At 42.1% G+C, this 12,381-nt stretch overlaps 1 long non-coding RNA gene across 1 annotated transcript; it reads left to right on the forward strand.

Moving 5' to 3' along the window:
* Positions 1-2,097: 2,097 nt before the first annotated feature.
* Positions 2,098-10,185, forward strand: LOC139577836 (uncharacterized). Its single transcript, XR_011675427.1, has 2 exons — positions 2,098-2,368; positions 9,090-10,185. It is a non-coding gene; the product is annotated as an uncharacterized lncRNA (long non-coding RNA).
* Positions 10,186-12,381: the final 2,196 nt, after the last annotated feature.

Here is a 12,381-nt window from a genome sequence, read left to right on the forward strand (position 1 = left end):
TGCCCAGAAAGATGTCAAAGACTCATCATTTCATCATTTCAATTCCTGGAAAGGATATGCAAATTTCTATATATCAAAAACCAGTTATCGGGGTAATTTATCGACTGACAATTTTGATATGCTCCGACTGACTGGAAATACAAATTATCCATGTAGCACTAAAACCTATTTACCTCCTCATTTAAAATGTAGACAGGCGCGACCACAGCGCTGACACATGGCTGGTCTATGAACAGAGTCAATTAGGAGAGGCTATGTTATTTGTAAATTAAATAGAGGGGCTACCTTACCCACTGTGGCACAGGAGCTAACACCTCTCAATGCAACAATAACAGCTGCTACGGCCTGTTCCAGAGGGAGAGAGATATAAAGTGAGAGATATAACAAGAGATATACAGAGAGAAAGAGAGAGAAAGCAGGGGAGCAAAAGAAAAAGAGACAGAGAGAGAAAGAAAGAAAGAGAGAGAAAAGAACGAGGTATTTTCATTAAGCAGTGATATCTCTCCTGGGTTTGTCCACCTGTCCTGATCACGTTAACATTAATAATGCATGGTGGAATGCAGTAATACAACCATTACATTCTCTCTGACTCTCTCCTCTCTCAGCCTCCTATCACAGGCAGCTCTGCACCGCTGCACAGGGGGACAAATGTAATCTTTCCCCTTTATCTAGGTTCTTCTCTTGTATATTACCACCCAAAGAACACGTCTCTGGTGACACACACGCTCGTGCACGAACGAATGAACACACACACACACACACACAGCCACATACACACACATACACACACCAAAATGGGTTACCCTTTCTTTTTGGGTTCACTACATTCTGAAAACAATACAGCAACCGTGGTTTCTACCAGATGAAAGTTGTCAATTTGGAGTCAGTGTATCTAAAGAATGTCCATTCCGGTGCAATTTCCTATCTACTATGATACGTAAAGAGACCACAGAACAAGACGATTGTTCTCCACAGAGAAATGCCAGAAAGAGACAAATAGAGAGACAGAGATAGACAGAGAAATAAAAGCCAAGAAATATAGACTTTTCATACACAGACATGCCTTTCAATACGGTTTTTATTCTTATTATAAGTGACCATGTTAGCAGAAATTGTTTTGGGACATTGCCTTAAATCACTGGATCTGCCTGTTAAGAATTGATTGGAGGGGATGTGCATACATTTAAAATACCTGTAAAAAAGTGAAACATAGCATGGCCTCTTTCAAACAGTAGGCTGTCTATTAGAGGGCCAGAAAGAGACAGAACATATGGAATATCACAGGGATCACATCATAGTAACCTTTTTATTGGGGCTATATCCAAACAGTCAATAAGGAAAGAAGGAAAGACCGCACCAGCTGCATCGCACGGTATTAATAGGCTACATATGCTTGCTAGTTGGGTAAATAGTACTTATGTTTCTAATGTAACGGTCCTAATCCAGAGCTCAGATTTCCATTTTAAGGCAAACATGAAGGAGATTGAGGGGTTCATCGAAACGGCCAGGTAATTAATGTGGGGCTCCTCAGCCAGGACATTAGAATGTTAACAGAGTGTAAGGGAGGGACCCATGTGAGGGAGAATACAGAGTGAGGGCTTTATTACTGAGGCCCAGACAGGGGGTGACACCACTCCTAATTGGGGACATCACAGTTCCTTCTGCCGCTTCTTATCCTCCGTTCAGATCTCCTCTCTCCCTCACCTTTTTAATGTATTCACCCATTTATTAACCGTCTCTCCCTCTTTCGCTTTACTTTTCTCGCCCGATCCCTCGCTTTTTCTCTATTGCTCGCACTCTTGCTTTTTCCTGATCTGTCTCTTTCTCTCCGTCCCTCCCTCTCTCTTTCCCCCTCTCTCTCGACTCCCCCTCTCTTTCTCTCTCTCTCTCACCCACTTCCCTTCTCTCTCTCCCTCTCCTTATCATGGGGATCTGTTCTCATTAGCAGTCGGCTGCATGCATTCCCCTCGTTTGCATTTCAAGTGGCAGTGCTGTGCAAGAGCAACCCTGTTTTACCATAAGGGGAAAGAGGGAGGGAGGGAGAGAGAGAGAGAGAGAGAGAGAGAGAGAGAGAGAGAGAGAGGGGGGAGAGTGAAAGAGAGACAGAGGTAAAAGAGGTAGAGAGAAAGAGAGATAAACAGAGGAGAGAGAGAAAGGTACAGAGAGGAAATACAGGGGGAGAGACAGAGATGGGAGAGAGCGCAGAAGAGAAGAAGGACAGAGCGCAGAAGAGAGCAAGGAGAGAGAGAAAAGAGAGATCTTATGCAGGCGATGTTTCATCACAGCGAGGCGAACAGACATCTGAGGCCGTGTCTTTTCCCACGAGCTCCACCGTGTCATTAACGGGATTAATCAAAGCCCTAATTTGGTAATGATGGTTTTTAATGTATGTAATGATAGCTGATTTAATGTATGTGAACGAGTGCAGTCTCTTGACTCATTACCAATAATTTGCCTGAGACACACATAATTATACTCTCTTACAACCCATACACATTTATCTTTGCTATTAGTTTTTTTGGACTGTATGTGGATTGAGCAAACACAGTTTAGGTCTGAGTGGCTTCCCAATCAGTCCTTAAAGGGATGCTGCAAGATTTTGGGATTAGGCCTTTTTTTTTTACTTACCCAGAGTCAAATGAACTAACGGATATAATTTTTATGTCTTTGCATGCAGTTTGAAGATAATTGACATACGCTTATTCTTAGCTTAGCTCAATAGCTGGAAGTCTCCTCTCAAAAGCAGGGAAATAAACTTTGGTGGTTAGGACCTTGTACTCTGTTTATTGTATTCTAAGCATACAGTACATTCGGAAAGTATTCAGACGCCTTGAGTTTTTCCACATTTTGTTACATTACAGCCTCATTTTAAAATGTATTAAATTTAAAAAAGTCCTCACCAATCTAAACACAATACCCCATAATGACAAAGCAAAAGAAAAAAGAAAAAAGAAAAAGAAAAGCAAAAGAAATATTTGCAAATTTGTAAAATATAAACAGAAACTTCTTATTTACATGTATTCATACCCCATGTATTCAGACCCTTTGCCATGAGATTTGAAATTGAGCTCAAATGCATCATGTTTCCTTTGATCATCCTTGAGATGTTTCTACAACTTGGTTGGAGTCCACCTGTGGTAAATTGAATTGATTGGACATGTGTTACGTTCCCCAGTTTCTGTGTTGTTGTGGGTTTGTATGTGTGTATGTGTGTATTTCCGGATGACGTCCTGGATTCCAAGCAGCCGATTGGTCGGCCCCATTGTAGATTGGAGCTCTGAACCCGCCCTCTCGTCAGGGGAAACAGCTGGCTCGTCAATTACCGACTCCTTCCGTAGCTTGAAAAGCCAGTGTTCCTTTGTTAGGAGGGAGCTTCTTTGTGTGCTGTGTTGGTTGTTGGTCAGAAAGTGCTGTTGTAAATATTTTGTAGCCTCTCCTGCAGAGGTATGTGTATGCCGTAGGATTGAGTGTTTTTTGGTTTATTTAAATTGTTCACTAAGTTTGGTGAATTATTCTGTTTCATTTGTTCCCGGGGGGGCACCTTGAGAGTGTTTAGGCAAGAGGCCTGCGGGCATACATAACCAGTAGTATTTACTCTGTCTATGCACACTAGGTAAGACCTGGGCGGACCACCCCCTGTATTTTGGTTAGCGCGCCAAGTGGTGCTAAGATTAGGTAAGTAGTGTGTAGGTACAGTGGGGAGAACAAGTATTTGATACACTGCCGATTTTGAAGGTTTTCCTACTTACAAAGCATGTAGAGGTCTGTAATTTTTATCATAGGTACACTTCAACTGTGAGAGACGGAATCTAAAACAAAAATCCAGAAAATCACATTGTATGATTTTTAAATAATTAATTTGCATTTTATTGCATGACATAAGTATTTGATCACCTACCAACCAGTAAGAATTCCGGCTCTCACAGACCTGTTAGTTTTTCTTTAAGAAGCCCTCCTGTTCTCCACTCATTACCTGTATTAACTGCACCTGTTTGAACTCGTTACCTGTATAAAAGACACCTGTCCACACACTCAATCAAACAGATTCCAACCTCTCCACAATGGCCAAGACCAGAGAGCTGTGTAAGGACATCAGGGATAAAATTGTAGACCTGCACAAGGCTGGGATGGGCTACAGGACAATAGGCAAGCGGCTTGGTGAGAAGGAAACAACTGTTGGCGCAATTATTAGAAAATGGAAGAAGTTCAAGATGACGGTCAATCACCCTCGGTCTGGGGCTCCATGCAAGATTTCACCTCGTGGGGCATCAATGATCATGAGGAAGGTGAGGGATCAGCCCAGAACTACACGGCAGGACCTGGTCAATGACCTGAAGAGAGCTGGGACCACAGTCTCAAAGAAAACCATTAGTAACACACTACGCCGTCATGGATTAAAATCCTGCAGCGCACGCAAGGTCTCCCTGCTTAAGCCAGTGCATGTCCAGGCCCGTCTGAAGTTTGCCAATGACCATCTGGATGATCCAGAGGAGGAATGGGAGAAGGTCATGTGGTCTGATGAGACAAAAATAGAGCTTTTTGGTCTAACTCTACTCGCCGTGTTTGGAGGAAGAAGAAGTATGAGTACAACCCCAAGAACACCATCCCAACCGTGAAGCATGGAGGTGGAAACATCATTCTTTGGGGATGCTTTTCTGCAAAGGGGACAGGACGACTGCACCGTATTGAGGGGAGGATGGATGGGGCCATGTATCGCGAGATCTTGGCCAACAACCTCCTTCCCTCAGTAAGAGCATTGAAGATGGGTCGTGGCTGGGTCTTCCAGAATGACAACGACACGAAGCACACAGCCATGGCAACTAAGGAGTGGCTCCGTAAGAAGCATCTCAAGGTCCTGGAGTGGCCTAGCCAGTCTCCAGACCTGAACCCAATAGAAAATCTTTGGAGGGAGCCGAAAGTCCGTATTGCCCAGCGACAGCCCCGAAACCTGAAGGATCTGGAGAAGATCTGTAGGGAGGAGTGGCCCAAAATCCCTGCTGCAGTGTGTGCAAACCTAGTCAAGAACTACAGGAAACGTATGATCTCTGTAATTGCAAACAAAGGTTTCTGTACCAAATATTAAGTTCTGCTTTTCTGATGTATCAAATACTTATGTCATGCAATAAAATGCAAATTAATTACTTAAAAATCATACAATGTGATTTTCTGGATTTTTGTTTTAGATTCCGTCTCTCATAGTTGAAGTGTACCTATGATAAAAATTACAGACCTCTACATGCTTTGTAAGTAGGAAAACCTGCAAAATCGGCAGTGTATCAAATACTTGTTCTCCCCACTGTACCCTTTTCACTCCACTGAGAGTTGAGTTTTAGCAGGGTGTTGCATTCCCTCCACCAAGAGGCGTACGTAACAACATGATTTGTGTCACGCCCTGATCTGTTTCACCTGTCTTTGTGCTTGTCTCCACCCCCTCCAGGTGTCGCCCATCTTCCCCACTTATCCTCTGGGTATTTATACCTGTGTTTTCTGTCTGTCTGTGCCAGTTTGTCTTGTTTGTTCAAGCCAACCAGCGTTTTGTCTCAGCTCCTGCCTTTTCCAGTTTCTCTTTTCTCGCCCTCCTGGTTTTGACCCTTGCCTGTCCTGACTCTGAGCCCGCCTGCCTGACGCTGAGCCTGCCTGCCGTCCTATACCTTTGCTCCTACTCTGGATTATCGACCCCTGCCTGCCTTGACCTGTTTGCCTGCCCCTGTTACATTAAACATTGTTACTTCACACAGTCTGCACTTGGGTCTTAACTTGATACCTGATCATTTGGAAAGGCACAAACCGGTCTATATAAAGGTCCCATAGTTGACAGTGCATGTCAGAGCAAAAACCAAGCCATGAGGTTGAAGGAATTGTCTGTCCAGCTCCGAGACAGGCACCGGTCTGGGGAAGGATACAAAGAATTTTATGCAGCATTGAAGGTCCCCAAGAACACAGTGGCCTCCATCATTCTTAAATGTAAAAAGTTTGCAACCACCAAGACTCTTCCTTGAGCTGGCTGCCCGGCCAAACTGAGCAATAGGTGTAGACGGGACTTAGTCAGGGAGTTGACCAAGAACCCAATGGTCACTCTGACAGAGCTCCAGAGTTTCTCTGTAGAGATGGGAGAGCCTTCCAGAAGAACAACCATCTCTGCAACACTCCACCAATCACACCTTTATGGTAGAGTAGCCAGATGGAAGCCACTCCTCAGTAAAAAGCACATGACAGCCAGCTTGGAGTTTGCCAAACAAGATTCTCTGGTCTGCTGAAACCAAGATTTGGCTTGAATGCCAAGTGTCGCATCTGGAGAAAACCTGGCATCATCCTTACGGTGAAGCATGGTGGTGGCAGCCTCATCCTGTGGGGATGTTTTTCAGCGGCAGGGAAAGATGAACAGAGCAAAGTACAAAGAGATCCTTGATGAAAACCTGCTCCAGAGCGCTCAGGACCTCAGACTGAGGCAACGGTTCACCTTCCAACATGACAACGACCCTAAATGGCTTCAATTTAGTTGCATTTAGAGTGGACTGCTCTCATCTGCATGTTGATCAGCCTGTGTTTGTAAAGCATACATTAAAGGGATACTGGGAGATTTAGATTAACTCATAGATATGTTTGTGTCTCTGCGTGACGTTTGAGGAAAATCCATGTTAGCTTATTGCAATTGCTTGAAGTCTCCGGGTACAGTAGCCAGCTCCTCTCAAAAGCAGGGAAATAGACCTAACTACTCCAAAGTTAGGTGGTTGGTCATTTATAGCCTTACAAAGCTGTACATAGTAATCAATATTTTATAAATTCTCACAGCACACTCACAAATCATATTGGACAAGTCATAGATAGCTAGTACTATCTAGCTCAAAACTGAAGCGCTGTCACATTGTCGGAGCTGGCCAGCAGTGTTGACATGAGACGTCGAGCACAATCAATCCTTGCGCCCATGGCAAATTAATGAAATGCGTACCTTGGAGAAAATAGTTCCAAACAGAATTGCAATTGAAATATTATAGTTTAATATACAATGCATTCGGTAAGTATTCAAACCCCTTGACTTTTTCAACATTTTCTTTCGTTACGGTCTTATTCTAAAATAGATTTTCTCATCAATCTACACACAATACCACATAATGACAGAGCAAAAACAGGTTTTCAAAGATTTTGGGAAATGTATTAAAAATATAAAAAACTGAAATATCACATCGTATTCAGACCCTTTACTCAGTACTTTTTTGAAGCACCTTTGGCAGCGATTACAGCCTCAAGTCTTCTTGGGAATGACTCCCATTCATCTCTGCAGATCCTCAAGCTATGTCAGGTTGAATGGGGAGCATCGCTATTTCAGGTCTCTCCAGAGATGTTCGATCGGGTTCAAGTCCGGGCTCTGGCTGGGCCACTCAAGGACATGCAAAGATATTCTTGGTATCATTTGAAAGGAAACACTTTGAAGTTTATGGAAATGTGAAAAAAATGTAGGAGAATATAACACAATATATCTAGTAAAAGATAATACAAAGAAAAAACCAACCATTCTTTTGTATTTTTTTAACCATCATCTTTGAAATGCAAGAGAAAGGCTATAATGTATTATTACAGCCCCGCTGCAATTTAGATGTTGGCCACTAGATGGCAGCAGTGTATGTGAAAAGTCTTAGACTGATCCAATGAACCATTGCATTTCTGTTCAAAATTTTGGATCAAGACTGCCCAAATGTGCCTAAATTGTTTATTGATAACTTTTCATTTTCAAAATTGTGCACTGTCCTCAAACAATAGCATGGTATTCTTTCACTATAATAGCTACTGTAAATTGTACAGTGCAGTTAGGTTAAAAATAATCTAAGCTTTCTGCCAATATCAGATATGTCTATGTCCTGGGAAATGTTCTTGTTACTTACAACCTCATGCTAATCGCATTAGCCTACGTTAGCTCAACCGTCCCGTGGAAGGGACACCGATCCCGAATAAGTTTTTAAAGGAGAAGTTGACCTAAAATCCCAAATTTCCCAAATGATTCCATACATTGAAACTACAGTAGTTAGGTGGAGATTGAGTTCACCTCTCTCTCCCTGCAATCTAGAACTGGAAAGCTGCGAAAATGGTTCACGTGGCTCGTGACGTGTCTTTGTGCACTGCTAGCTCTTCTCCACTGTCAGTCAAAGAGCAATTGAGAAATCTACTAATTGTGGACAAATTCTTTATTTTATTGAAAGCGTACAGCCGAAATAGCATTTAAAAAAATCAAAAGTACAATCGGCAATGAGTCAGGAAATGTGTACTTCTCCACCTAAATCGATTGCGATGATTTTATGTGCTCTCGTGGGGGAATCCCTTTACGTAAAAACTACACATCATGCCCTTATTCACAACAAGATGCAACAACAACCAGACAAACATGTCTGATGACAAAATTCTCGTGAGTGATGAAGAAAATACTGGAGGGGCGCCGATGGTGTCGTCAAACCATATTTATTTGAGCCTGACTATTCTGACGAAGAATTTAGGTAAATTGAGCTTCCGATGACCATCACCACTCTAGCCACCGAGGCTGCAGCAATAGCAGGGCCACAGCCCCGGCCCAACCCCAGGATGAACGCAGATTGGCGGTTCAGTTGTGGTAACTGTGCTCCAATGCCGACTCATGAAGAATGCTTATGCTGCAGACAATTTGATTACATATGGAGGAACTTATCGATGATGAGGAGCAGTTAGTTTGCTTTCACGACCACAGGGATTTTGCTGCCCACATCAACTCTCACATCAACTCATCAACACAACCCCATTCCAGCTGGGCCAAATGGACCGTTATCCAACGAGTTAGTAGCAAAACTTTGCTTTATTGAATGATCACTTATCATAAACCTCTATGAGCTGGATAGTTAGTGGGTTGATGTTTTCATATTAGCCTAAACACTGTCCAGATATGTTTTCACATTATAACAATGTTTTTGGCATTTTTTATTTGTGTAGGATATAGGAAATATAGGCCAACACATTGAACAGCAAAATCTAAGAACAGAAAATAAGAAACTGTTTTCAGAAGTAGATGACTGCTGCTCCAGATTCTCAAATCCACTTTTCCTTTTGATCTATATTTGTCATTACAGAAAGTTCAGACTGGTCTCATATCGCATCGTTTTGGAGGTGGACTTCTGTGATGAGACACTGGGCCCAGGAGTCCGGATTCCTCTCCCATGCTGCGTGGTAAATGCCATCCATGCAAAACATCCATTGCCTTATAAGGTCTACACTGGTTTTCAGGAAGTGGAAGACTGCGAGGACTTGTAAATAGTGAATGTAACAGGAACAATACATTCTGAAAATGAATCATACCCCGGACGTATTCCACATTTTGCTGTGTTACAGACTCAATTCAAAGTTGATTAAATATATTTTTATTCTCACCCATCTACAAACAATATCCCATAAAACATGTAAAGTTGGTTGTTGATCATAGCTGGACAGCCATTTTCAGGTGTTGCCATGGATTTTCAAGCCGATTTAAGTTAAAACGGTAACTAGACCACTCAGGAACATTCAATGTTGTCATAGTAAGCAACTCCAGTGTATATTTGGCCTTGTGTTTTAGGTTATTGTCCTGATGAAAGCTGAATTTGACTCCCAGTGCATGTTGGAAAGCAGGCTGAACCAGGTTATCCTGTAGGATTTTGCCCGTGCTTAGCTCTATTCTGTTTATTTTTACCCCCCCCCCACAAAAAAACTCCCTAGTCCATGACGATGACAAGCATAGACATAACATGATGCAGCCACCACCATACTTGAAAATGTGAAGAGTGGTACTCAGTAATGTGTTGTGTTGGATTTGCCCCAAACATAACACTTTGTATTCAGGACAGAAAGAAAATGTCTTTGCCACATTTTTTTTGCAGTTTTACTTTAGTGCCATATTGCAAACAGGATGCATGTTTTTGAATATTTTTATTCTGTACAGGCTTCCTTCTTTTCACTATGTCATTTATGTTAGTATTATGAAATAACTGCAATATTGTTGATCCATCCTCAGTTTTCTCCAATCAAAGCCACTTTGTTACTGTTTTAAAGTCACCATTGGCCTCATGGTGAAATCCTTGAGTGGTTTTCTTCCTGTCCGGCAACTGAGTTAGGAAGGATGCCTGTATCTTTGTAGTGACTGGGTGTTTTATACACCATCCAAAGTGTAATTAAATACTTCCCCATGCTCAACGGGATATTCAATGTCTGCTTTAAAAAAAAAAACATTGGAAAACCTCGTTGGTCTTTTTGGTTGAACATGTGTTTGAAATTCAATGCTCAATTTAGGGACCTGGCAGATCATTCTATGTGTGGGGTACAGACATGAGGTGGTAATTTAAAAATAATGTTAAACACTATTATTACACACATAGTGAGTCCATTCAACTTATTATGTGACATTGTTATTCCTGAACTTTGAATAGAGCGCCTAGGCTATGTCTACTGTTCATGATATGGTGCAATGCTTACAACACAATAACATCAACTCTAACTGCAATGATTAGACTACATAGTACCTCCGTACGCTCACTTTGACATTTCTCAAAAAAGGCCTCTGTATTTTGGCATGGCACCATGTCCAGTCGATGGGAATACAGAAAGAACAGCTGTGTCTGAGTTTTGTTCCGTGTTTTGTTCCTATTATTACTTTTTCGTAGTCATCATCGATGAAGGGCTTACTACACACAGGTAGATTTGCAAGATTGGATGTCGGAGTGTTTACATTGTATTTCCATTTTTTTATCGTTACTAGCTTCTGCATCTGTCTGTATCCTTCAACGGAAAACAGACAAATGTTATACCTTCTTCCCTAGATTTCTTATACAACGTGCAGCTTAGGACCGAACACCAGCTTGCACTTGCGGCCATCGCTTCAGATTTCCACTTTTCAGAACTACCTTTAGGCTACCTGTGATAAGTCTTTCAACTTTTACACCAGCTCCTTCTTCCCCCCATAAAACTCACATCTGTGACTTCAAGCTCCAAATATGTCACAGAGTTTGCCCCGTGAGAGCGCACAAGTGCAGTTGTTACCCATCTCCGCTGTTGTTGCAGTCGGCCACATAAAAATAATGATATAAAATAATCGCAATTGTTTGAATTGGAAAAGTAATTGTTTGAATTATCAAAAGTAATACTTTTGATAAAAAAAGGGTTCATTTGGCCATAAGCTTTCAATAAAACAAAGAAAGTGTCCAGAATTTGCGGATTTCTCAGTCTCTCTTTGACTGACAATGGAGCAGAGCTAGTAGTGCACAAAGAAACGTCCCGAGTCATGTGACCCATTTTTGCAGCTTTCCAGGTCTAGACTGCAGGGAGTGAGAAGGGGAGAAGGCAAACTCCACCTAACTAGTTTCAATGTATGGAATCACTTGGGAAATGTGGGATTTTAGGTAAACTTCCCCTTTTAGTATAAGCATTCATTCTGGAAGGTAACATAAGGTTTTAGGTCTTAGGGGTGAAACATATACGTTAAGACTAACCAGCTTCCTTGATAAACATCTGCACTGAGAGGACCACAAGGAGTCTTGAAGGGGAATGCATTAGCATATGCGGCTACAGTAGGTACAACAGTGTCCTATAAACAGGTAATTGCGTTCTAGCCCTGGGGCAGCTGGGGGGTCTGACCTGTGAAACCCAGTAGAAACCTGCTAAACCCTGGCCTTGGTGTCTGAGGAGAACGGTCTCTAGAATCATCACTCTAGATCAGCTATTCCCAAACTGGGGTACGCGTACCCCCGGGGGTACACCAAATATAAATGTGATTCACATTTTTTTTTAAATACATTTTAAAAAATGTTTAAAAAATAAATGACAAAATTGATTCACATTTTCAAACAGACCATTTAGTAAGGCCCATGTCCATAGAGACACATACCAGCTCTACTGGTAGTACTGCTACTACCAGCAGTACTACACATGCACCTGTCAACGACACAAGTTGTTCTGCTTCCACGAGCACATCCAATACTAGCATCAGTAATTCTACATTTGTTGTTAGCCCAGCTAGCATAGACAATGATAGTTGTGAATTTGATGCAGCCGAAGTGCTACTGCCCCCTTACCCGGGAAACAACAACAGACATGCCAATTTGAAAAATAAGCCACAGAAGCTTTTTGAGCGAAGAAGACTTTCGAGTAGTAAGACATGTATAAAAGCAACAGATACCATTAATAAGAAGGGGCTAAAAGTGTCTTATATGGTGAGCTACCGAGTGGCTAGGACAGGCAAGCCCCATACTATTGTGGAGAACTTAATTCTTCCTGCTGCCGCAGACATGGCTGAGACAATGCTGGGGGGAAAGGCCAAAAAAACTATACAGACAACGCCTCCATCAAACAGCACTGTTTCACGACGCATCAGTGACATGGCAGGAGGTTTTGTGA

This window comes from Salvelinus alpinus, chromosome 6, assembly GCF_045679555.1.
Source record: "Salvelinus alpinus chromosome 6, SLU_Salpinus.1, whole genome shotgun sequence".
Lineage (NCBI taxonomy): Eukaryota > Metazoa > Chordata > Actinopteri > Salmoniformes > Salmonidae > Salvelinus > Salvelinus alpinus.